The sequence below is a fragment of the Cupressus sempervirens genome, chromosome 9 (genome assembly GCF_028749045.1).
Source record: "Cupressus sempervirens isolate cs-2001-9-10 chromosome 9, ASM2874904v1, whole genome shotgun sequence".
Lineage (NCBI taxonomy): Eukaryota > Viridiplantae > Streptophyta > Pinopsida > Cupressales > Cupressaceae > Cupressus > Cupressus sempervirens.
Window position 1 is genome coordinate 288,675,555 of NC_143126.1, and position 12,272 is coordinate 288,687,826.

A 12,272-nucleotide genomic window follows, 5' to 3' on the forward strand; every position below is an offset into this window, starting at 1 on the left:
ACACACACACATGATATAAATGCATTGAAAAGGATATTAGAGAAAAAACATAAAATATATGCACAATTCGATTTTAAAATCTAATGTCCTAATTGGGGACATTACAAGTAGTATCAAAGATAGCATCCTGCTAGCCCATAATTTAATGAAGGACAATTATATATGAAGATGGGAGATGAAATATAAGGATACAATATACTACATTCAAAACTCCATCAGAAGACTATAATCTAGAACTAACTTATATCAATGGAACATCCTATGCAAGAACCACTGAATGAAACATAAGAAGAGTATGGAAACTATGGTAGTCATATTCATATTTCAAGGTTTGTGATATATCTTTGTCTAGATGAAAAAGGAAAAAAAAGATTTACAGAGAAACTCGACAATAAATGTGTTGAAGGAGAAAAAGATATGCACATGATTACTGGAAAGAAAAAAAATGAATAAAAGACGAACATAATATTCTTATTGAACCTCATAATTAGGCTAGGTGTGATCACAATGAACAAACAACTATTATAATTCCTCAAATGAGCTCCCTCCTTGCACCTATAAGAACAAACAAAGAAAAACCAAGTTAGTAAGAATGCTTCAAGTTAGGTTTACCAATTGTAGGACTAAAAATAGGTGGGTAGCATACTATGAGAAACCATAAAATCAAATAACATATGCTAATCTATTCTAATATTCCATGAAAACCATTAAAAACCAAGACATTGAAAATTAAAAAAAACCCCTTTCTAATGTAGTTTCCATGTTCTTCTTTCTTCTCCATTGTTGATGTTGATGTAGCTCCAATTTCCTATAGTATACCTACAGTTGAAATAAAAAGATAATGACAAGATGCTATGATGAATGATGGATAGACTAATAGAAGTTTGGTTAAGAGTGGTTAAGAGAAATTTCATTAGGAGTGGTTAAAGAGAAAAATGAGTGCAAGATGACTCAATTTATAGAAAAATACAAGAAGTTAGACATGAATGAGGAAATGAAAATTTTTCATTTCAAGTCTACAATTTAGCACAATATTCCTTAGAATATCTATGACAAATATGACATAATATGCCATATGTAGGATTCTATGAAATATATGAGTCAACATGACTAAAAATAGAAGAGAATCTATGAAAAGTGTGGCTTATTATAGTCATGTGTAAGAAAGAATATATGCCAAATAAGAATATATGACACATTATGGCCATGTATCAAGACTAGGTGGAATTTTGAATTAATAAATTAGAAATTAGAAATGGGAAAATAGGAATTAGGAAATTGAGAATTCCCATAATTTGTACAAATGGATCAATTAATCAATAAATATTAATTAATTGAGAAAATTAGTCAATAAGAATAATTAGTAAAGTGGTATGAAAAGAAAGGATTGAAACTACATAGGAATAGATTATGGGTTATCTAATCCTATATGAAAAATTAGTAAATGATTTGCCAATTTGATTAAATAAATTTAGGATTACCCTTTTGATGAATTGTGATGATTATGAAAATTGATTAGGATGATGGTGGGTAGATCATAACAATGATCAAATAGATTGGATGATTAGGATTGATAACATATCCAGGATATATGACATGGATTAAGGACATGTGATATTTAAGGAACAATATAAATTGTTGGAATCATGAATGCTGGTGATACTTCTATGGGGGAGTATCATAGAAACATGATTAGGTCATTATCATTATGATATGTTACATTCATGACTATGTTTATGATTGATGTCAACATAGTAGTTTTCTATGGTATTTGATAGAAGAATAATGGTAAAGATCAAGTTGTTATAGATAGATCATTGAGTGTTCTCATTAAGAAAGGTTAAATGGAGATACTAATAAGTGTTTAGTATATGTAGCTAACCTTGGAAGCATAATATATTAAGTTTGGAAGAATGCAAGTTTTAGTGAAGACTATTTTGAGATAGAGTTTATAGAAGCATGTTTTGGTAAACTTTTTATATCTCCTAGTTGAGTTGTTATTATAAGAAGAAAGGTTAAAGTCATGTAGAAGAAATGTTGGATATGATGTAGCTAAGGTCACTCATCATGATATTATATGTATGGAAAGTTATTCAAGTTACAATGCAATAATTAATGTTATCGCTAAGTGGAACATGTTCTTAATGAGGTCCTTTAATAATAAATTGAGGAGGTGTAGTAGCTGAATCAAGGTATAGTTTTTATCAATTTAGTATAAAGGAATGACATTTTCCTTTATTATATATGAATGTATGAACAATTGCAAGAAGCATAAAGAGCTAAACAAAAGAGAAACAAGTTGATATGCGAGGATGAGCAGAGCAAAGTGAAGTTGGAGATAATTATTGACAATTGGCTTATAGTGATATGAAATTATTGTTATTTATGGAAATAAATGATATATATGATCACATGAAACCTAAAAAATAAAGATACTTAGTGTTTGGTAATCAGAAAATTGTCTACGTATAGAATTTGGTTTACAATAGTGTATTGTTCTGTTTATAACTTGTTTCTGACATTATATTATGACTAATGAAGTTAGATGGATATAACATACATATTGGTGATGATGTGTATAACCGTAGAAGTTTGTATGGATTGAATGGAACAAGATTTAATCATGTTTGAAGTGAAACAAGATAGCAGAATTGAAGGAAAGGATTATTTTATTTACAAGATAATTACTTATCCAATTAGGGTCAACATCCTAGTTGTTTACTCTAAGTTGAAAAAGTGGATTGTGGTCTTAGCTGACCTAACAAAAATTTGTGTAAAGACATGGTACTTATGCAAATGAAATTTTGTGGTAAGATTGTGAAAGAAGTGATTATGATTGCAAGTGTTATCTTGTAATTGAGATTACATGCAAACTTTTGTGAAAGTGATATATGTAAAGTTTTATATGAGCTATTTTTTAATATGAAATTCAGCTAAAGATTAGAGATCAATCAAGGAAGAATATACAATACATATTCCACAAGTCTAATTACTTGCTTGGGCAGCGAGCTCTTCTTACAATTGAAAGTGCATGTTTGGGTAGTGGGCTCATCTGGCATTCACTATACTACAACTCCTAATAAGGTTGGAATCTCCTAATAGGGATTCAAAGTCTCCTAATAGGGACTCCTTATACTAAATTTTCTCATTGACTCCTAACAGGGTTCATCCTCTAACAAGTAACTTATATATCAATATATTATCTAGTGGGTATCATCCCCACCAAGGTTTTCCTAGTTAAGAAAATATGGTTCTATGAGTTATCTTTGTGCATTGTTATTGTTAGTGCTCAATATTACTTTATTTATTTGTTATGCATGGTTTAAAGTAAAAAATAATATCCAATTGGTGACTAAAGTTTGTAGATTACTGATTCACCCCCCCTCTTAGTAATCCCTATTTCTAACAATTGGTATTAGAGAACAATTACTTTGAAGAGGCTTAACAACTTGAGTAAGATCCCTGTGGATATGAAACAGTTGATGAAGAACCTTGAAGAAACTCTTGAGAAAATTGATCTCCTTATTGAAGAAAGAGATAAGATGAAGGAAAAATATGAAGATTCTAAAGTATACATTGGTCAATTGAAGGAAAATATTGAATATGTCAAACCAAATCCTGAATCTACTGAATTTGGAACTAGTGATTGTTGACATTATAGTCAATTTTTTTATTAGTGACAAAAAATTATTTAGATTGTAAGTATCTACTGAGCATATTATACAATATTAACCAAGCACTTTAGGCTTTACCAAGTTCTATAGTTGCTATCAAGTTGGAGGAACAATATTTAGTTTGTGCTAAGTAGTTTCTACCATGATAGTGATCAATAGTGTAAATTGAGTCTCTTAGTATTTACCAAGTTCCTCTGTGCAAACCAAGTTTTGCAACACTTATCAAGTTTTTAGTTATAGTGATGTGAATCCAATATTGACTGAGTCACTCAGTGTTAACCAAGTGAATTAGTTTATATCAAGCTCATTGTGATAACATTGATTGAGCTATGCAATGTGAATCAAGTGATTTTATTTATATGCCAAGTTTAGAATACTTGGAAGCATGATCAATATGGATTGAGCTTCTATGTCTACTGAATGCATGATAACGCTGAGAACTAATAGTGGATGTTGAGTATCAAAACCTCACCAAGCTAGTTTTTAGAACCCGAGTTCCTGTAGTTGGGCTGACTTTGTGTATTTTGTGTAAAGTTGTATTATAGCTGACTTTGTTGATTTGTAAATTGGATTGATATATATGTAATATATTGTATCACATCCAATAAGGTGAATATATTGAATGTAACAAGTGGAAAAGAATAGAAGTGAAAAATATAAAGGCTACAATAGTATAAGGAGTAGCAAAGATTAATCTATCACAACAAGGTGATCATTAAACTCAAAAAATCTCATCTAGCAAACCAAGTTATAGATTAAAGATCACTCATTTCATCCTAACAAGTGAATGAATTAAATCCCTTCATGAGGTAGACTTAACAGTCTTTTGTAAATATCTTTACCGAGTGCATACTTTATTGTATGTTTGTAAATCCTTTTGTAAGGTGGACCTAGCATTCCTTATTGCTCCTAACAGGGAAAATAATTAGAAGTGATCATTGTAAGCCTTAACAAGCCAACTTTATACTACAATACTAAAGCTTCTGGGTATCATCCCCACCCTAGTTTTACTTTCTATTTTGAAGGTTTCTAGCTCACCATATTTTTTGTCAAAGTGTTATGAATGTTTTATTGCTTTCAATTTTTTATGCATAATCAGAATTCACATGAAGGATTAATTAGTAATTAAAGATTAATTTTTATTAGTTATTGATTCACCCCTCCCCTCTTAGTAACATAGTGTATCATATATATTTCCAATAATTGGTATCAGAGCTTTGTGGTTCTTAGAGAAAAGTTTAATAGCTTGAGTAAAGATCAGAGGCTATGGAGATATTTAGACTTGACAAGGCTATTGACAATAAAAATTTGGATTTGGAATTGGCTATTGGATAAATCAAGAAAGAAAAGGAGAAACTCTCTCAATCCTTGCAAAGAAGGAAAGATCTTGCAGTATAGATGAATGACCAACTCTACATTAAAGAAAGAATTGAAGACATTCATTCAAAAAGAAATTTAGATGAAGCTAATGAAGCAATCAAAGAACTATTGGAAAAGAATGGTACACTTTAAGAAGAAGTAAGAAAGGTGAAAAAAGAACAAGAAATTTAGTTAGTAAGATTATGTGAAGTCATGGAAGAGAGAAACAAGACAAAAGTAGAGATAGAAGAAAAGAATAATGAAATTCAACACCTATCCCTTCAGCAAATAGACTTTATTGATCAGCTCACCAATGCAAATGAAGAAATCATGAATCTAAATCAAAAAATGAAAGATTGCAGAATGATCTAAAAACTGTAAGGAAAACTAATGAAAGGATGATGAAATCTCGAGTAGACATGAATCAACTAAATGAGAAAATCAAATACAGACAAAAAGGAAAATAAGGAATTGGATATACATAAGAAGGTGAATCATCCAAGCAAGGAGCTCAAGAGAATCATAGACCTACTTGCAATCACTGTGGTAAGATAGGTCATACATTGAAAAAATGTTGGAGCAATGGCAAAGCTAAATTCAATGGAAAATGCTACAACTACAATCAGCATGGTCATAGAGCTAATGAATGCAAAGAAAACTCTAGATTTGAAGGCAAATGTCACAAATGTAAGAAGCATAGGCACAAATATTTAGAGTGCAAAACTAAGATATTGAACCTAGCTAAACAAATTGTAAAAGCTATATTTGGTTGTGAGTATAACACTTGGTGTAGATGTCACTACTATGGAGAGTTCAGACACATTGGAATGAATTGTGTAAAACATCACATGAGGATAGGAGACACCACAAGAAGATGTTTCATTTTCATAGAACTTGGTCATCTTGCCAAGAACTACATGAATATTGGAAGAATTGAAGATGAAAAAAAGGCAAAAGATGATAACATCAGAAAAAAAATGAAGTAACAATGGATTCCAAAATTTTCTAAGAATGTAAGTCCAAGCAATGATGAACATGTCACTCAAGAATTGGGTGACTCAAGAATTTCCACTTGATCTCTCACAAGGAGAACTAGAAGTAGGATTTTGAAGAAAACATCTCACATAAGTTCCAGTTAGTAGAATGAAAGATCCATATCAGCATTCGAGATGCAAAGGGATCATTGAGCATTCAAGAAAATGCAAGTCATTACTATCATGCCCAAAAATTTACAAGGCAAGAACACAACTAGTATATATATATATATAAAGGCAACTTAAGAAATCACATTAGATTTATACAAGATGCAATTAGGTTATTGAATTTTTAGGTGTTTACAATGACAACTACTTAGCTATTTGAGTATAAATAGTGTTCATTAGGATCATCCAAATTTCAACCATAAATCTGAAGGTGATCCCTTTTGATTTAGAGAATTGGCCTTGAGGACATAGTTGTTTGAGTATACATTTCTAGTTGGTGTCATGAAAAAATGACCCGATTAGTTTAGTACTCTAGCCTTGCTTCACATCATTAAATTATTGGGAAGACCTATTAAAATAGGTTTCTGAGACAAGCATTGTTAGGGCATATTTGGTAGATACCATTATCTACTTCCAATGACATTATACTACTTTATATTATTTGACATATCTATAGCACTTACATATTAAATTCCCTTTTTACCTTACTCCTATTTCAACATTATAATCATAGTACATAGTTATTACCAATGGTTATGAAGTTAGTAAGACATTTATATGTATCAAACTTGCATGTATATATTCCCAATTATAAGTATATAGGTCCCCATAAGATTCAATAATAAAATTTATAATTTAAATTTTATTTATTTGTTTTATTTTATTTTATTTTATTTCTTAGGCATGTAAAAGATAGTGGAATGTGTTAATTGACATCCACATGATAATTCTACTAATACTTTGAACTATCTATAATATCTAGCTATTAATTTCCCTTGAGTCACTATGTAATTTCTAACCATATTGCTAACTATCCCTGTTAATATTCCACTAACAATCTTCCTCTTAACCTACTAACTAACTTAAAATTTAATATTTATTAATATTTTTACCTTTCCATTATTTTAATGGTTTCAACTTATCACCTAGCTTTTGGGTACACACAAAATTTTATACACACACACACACACACACACACACACACACATATACTAATTATCTATTTTGCTACTTACTCTAAGATTTCCTACTAGTTAGTTAGCCAAACCAATCCTAGCTCTATCTATTTATCATCCTCCTCAAACACTACTCCCCAACATGTTACCCAACATCAATATTTTAGTCGACTAAAAATCCTAACTTAAACTACACACTTTAGCAACTACTTACTATTACCCCTTTAAAACAAATGCTTATTTAATTGTATTCCTAAACTAACTACTAACCACTTTAATATCTAACCAACATTGCATATTTTATTATAAGGTATCCCTACTATTTTACAACTACCTACCACAACCCTTCCCTTTCACATTTTAGGCACCAAGGAACACTTCCTCTATAAGAGATTTGAGCATTAAATACCTCATTCATGGTTAGAGGTGGTAGCACACATGATGAGGGTGATGATGTATTGGAGAAAGTGGATACATGAGAGATGACTATGGTTGGCAGCCTTTGCATGCACCTAGTAATCTATGAATGGAGGGTGTAGAGGGTGGTCCCCCTTTTCATCCATGAAATCTATATTGTCAGGGTAGTCAGTGTATGGGGAAGAGAGAGGGCCACCGATCCAAATGGGCCTCTCTTCACATATATCAAGTTTTAATTTATTTTTATATATGAAAAAACTAAAAATTTCCCCTCTTCCATTTAAAGAAGTCAATTTCATCAAGGGAGAGTAATATTATAATATATATTTCCATTTGATGAGTGTGATTAGAATTAAGCCATAGACACGTGATATTTTCTTTACCCTCATTTCCTTTGAATTTAGTGATGTCATGGTCTATTATATCCCAGGGCTATTGTTATTATGCTATATATATTTTTTAAAAGTGATGTTGGGAAAATTTAATGGTCTATAATAGATAGGAGTTATTTTCTCCATTCCCATATAAAATCTAGAGAATCCAAATGTATACTTCCAACTCTCCTCTTACCTAAATTTTTAGTGATCTATTCTTGTTTCTATTCTCCTTTCTAATACACTATGACTTGAAAATTTAGTTGTAGCATTGAATTTTAATACTATCACTAGCGCTCTACTAAATATATATCTAATTGAATATTTTATGAAATCTTCTTAAAGATCTTGATATTTAAAAGAATAAAAGAATAAAAGACTTATGAAATACAGTCATACTACTCACTTGTACTAATCAACTTGAACCCATTTAAATATACCAATTCCAATCTTTCTCCTCTACATTGATACTCTAAATGAAATTACTTATCAACTAATTACAATATGGAACTCCTCTACATGAGAATCCATAATAGAATGTATTTCCCATCTATGATCCAAAAATAGTCATGGCTATCTCCTTACATGAAACTCTATCCTTTTTCATAAATTCCTATGATGATGGACAACGCTTCCTATTCCAATGCAAACTAAATGCATACAAATAGATTCTTACAATGCAGCTACAATGTCTATGTTCCAATTTCTTTAGCCCTTTCTCAAGACTACATTCACCGTAATATACATTTAAATGAAGATCCTTCTTTACAACACATTAGACAAGCCCACAATGGAAGTCTTGGTATCACAACCCATTTCACAATGATATTGAGAAACATTACTCATTTTCAAATACATCACATAATGACATATCTTTTTGGCTTTACCAATGGAGGAAAAATCCCAAATTTCTTCATGGATCCAAGAGCATAATCTTGCAAAACAAAGACTCAAATACCATGGAGGCTCAACTCCCAACCTAGGCTTCTATGAAGCCACCCATTGACTAGGGGAAACAAGACTCAAATGGTTTTTACTCAAACATGTCACAATGCATGCAAAACTCAATCTCACAATTCATTTTCAAAACCCTCCAAGGTTTAATACAATGATTCACCATTGGAATCATGAAACAATGGGTGAAGGTGGGCTCTCCAAAGAAGAGAATTCCATATCCATATACACATATACATTTGCAATTGCATAATGCCTCTTCAAGACTATCAAACAAGGGATATGGCTTCAATGGAGCCCATACTCCATGAACAAAAAAACCCTCTCCAAGAGGAAAATCTCTCAACTTCAATGCTGAGCCCAATGTTTCCTTCACCAAAGGCTTCTCTTCCCTCCCAAGGGTGAGTGAAGCCTTCACACTGATGAAAAAATTTAACATTCAAAACAAAAAAAAGAGATCAACGACAAAAATTAAGAAAATGTATGAACCACAACGCACAATCAGAACACAACACAAGGATTAGAAAAACAATACATGATCCCATAACAATAGTCCATACCTACAAATTTATTATGCAATGCTAAAAAAAAATGGGCATGGTTTGAGCACCTAACTTGATCCAAGCTAATGGTAATGATAGTTGATGAAGAGCTCCCTTAGCCTCCCTCCAAAACCCTAACTATCTCTAAACTACAAGAGTGGCTGAACACCCCACTAGTTTGTCCAAGACTCTCTAAAAGGGCCTTCCCACTAACTATTTTAGCAAAAACTGCACCACTTCCTCTTACAAACTTGTCTCCCCCTAATTTTTCTATTTTTGACTTAGTGGAAACATGGAAAGGAGTTCATATGATAATTCTATTTTCAAATCGATGAAAGAAGGCATTGGTAAAGCACCCCCCCTAGGCTACCTAGACATCAACATGGTTAAAATTAGGCCCCTAGCATGTTAAACTATCATATGGGTAGATTATTTTCACACAAGAGGCACTTTGGGACCACCTAATGACCCTTCAAAACCCTAGTCAAGTCTAAATTCGAATTTCCTTTGATAATGACCCATCCTACCCCTTGTCAAGTGGTTTTACTTAATCATTAACAAGGTAATTAGTTTTAGGGTAAAATGCCACCATGACCAAAACCCTAGATGGCATCTCATTAACAAAAAAATGCCACAAGGGTTAAGTGACACCTAAAAGCACATTCCAAATCATCATGACATGTCCCTAATGCATCTTTGTGATTAAAAAATTTACACACAAGCAAGCTTACATTTACGAAATAAAATATATCATAATAAGGCATTTGAATCTTCCAAAGATTCACCTTGGCTAACCATGTTCACATAAGTTTAGAACTTGTTTCCCCAAAAATTTCCATGGTTCCCCTTCCTACACACTAAAATTGAGCATCAGTAGTCCAAGGAGTTCAAATAAAATACATATCATAAATGAATATGAATTAAAATGTTTTGTAATCTATATTAATATAATTCAATGGAATTCCTTTACTTAATCATTTCAAATAAGACATTCAAAATGTTAAAATATCAAAATATACACATCACATTTAATAATAAATCATCATAATCAATTTAAAATTTTGCATCACTTCATAATCCATTTCCTATCATAATGATAAAATATTGAATCTATATTGCTAAATCAGCCAACATAAAAATTAGTTCCGATTACATACCTTAGATCAAAACCACCAACATGTAATCATCACAACTACTATAATTGATTCAATTAAATATAGTTTGATTACTAACATTATCTTGTTATCATTATGAGATATTACATGATAAGGCATATGTCTCTAAAATCACTAATGTCAAGAAATTAGGATGTTTTCATAATCATGTCTGCATAGGTTCAAAATCAGTCACTAGGTAAACCCATTATATCTATTAGTCAATAAATTATATCTTCATCTTAATAATCATTCACTTTAGCCTATCCAGCTAATACTACTTATACAACAATTAACTTATTATATTTACATCATGCCAAGCTCTATCGAGTAGGCCTTTATCTAAAATGATTAACAATTTCTGTTTATAATTATTATTAGTACTCACAAGGGCAGGTGTTAATTCATCTTTTCACAATGGCCACCTAAAAAAACTATCCTAATAGATCATAACACACTATGAGCCCATTGGCATATTTTTTGAGTTATAACATCTTGAGTCTTTACTCCATAGGGTCTTAGCTTACTAACTTGATAAAATTTTGAATATGATACTTATGACAATAATGACCATAATGTATATAAGTTTTAATAAGATCTCAAGTCCAATATTAATAAGAAGGATGTCAATCATGACATGCCTAAATCCCAGAACCTACTTATCATCATTCTATTATAAGGTGTATGGTAACATTCTATAATTCACCTACCATATATTAGAGACAAAGACATGACATCTCACCTACACTTCCTAGATTTGACCATATTTGTGTTATTTATGGTTTATAATATGGTACTAGATAAGGGGCCTTACAATTACCAAGTGAGGTCATATTGTAGACTTTATCGAGTGAGGTCAGGTAGCAGACCCTTTCGAGCAAGGTCAAGAGCTACTAAAATTGTTGTGTGGACACCAAGTCAAGGATGACTCTACCAAGCACTTAATGCAAGTAAAGTAAAAGACAATCTGTCATTTGAGCAAATAATCATACCAAACATTTATGGCTATTGAAAGGAAAAATTTGATAAAAAGGGTAAAATCAAATTCATTTCTCATCACGAATTTTTGAGAGCTATTTGTGTAAAAAATTCTTAGTGCATACAAGTGATCTGCGCACATTACTTTAAAGATTTTCATATTATCTCAAATCCTACCAAGAAAAATGGCATCCACTAGTAGCAAATCAAAGAAAGGATCTAGTATGTTGGTCTAAGCCATGGAATGAAGGCACCAAACTTCAAGCTGAATCTAGCTATAATAGAAACCCTAGATCTGAGTAGAGCTCAATCTCAAATTCCATAAAAGGTACTATTGATAAATGATATTCATTCACATTTTTAGTGTGCTATCCAAGATATTAAAATTCTACAAATGGATGAAACCATAGAGAAGATATTTTTGAATGACATACTAAAAAAAAAACATCACCACCTTGAAGCCAAAGTTTTAACTCACATTCTGCACATGCCACAAGATTTTTAGATTGAATGGATATGATTTATCCTTAGCCATGTGCACAATGGTCAGCTATGGTTGGAGCAATCCATTATGATAACAAAGAAGATAGATGATCCATAGGATCACTAGTCTTCCTATGTTAGAAAAATGAAAAAATGACTAAAACCCTAAGTCAGGTCAA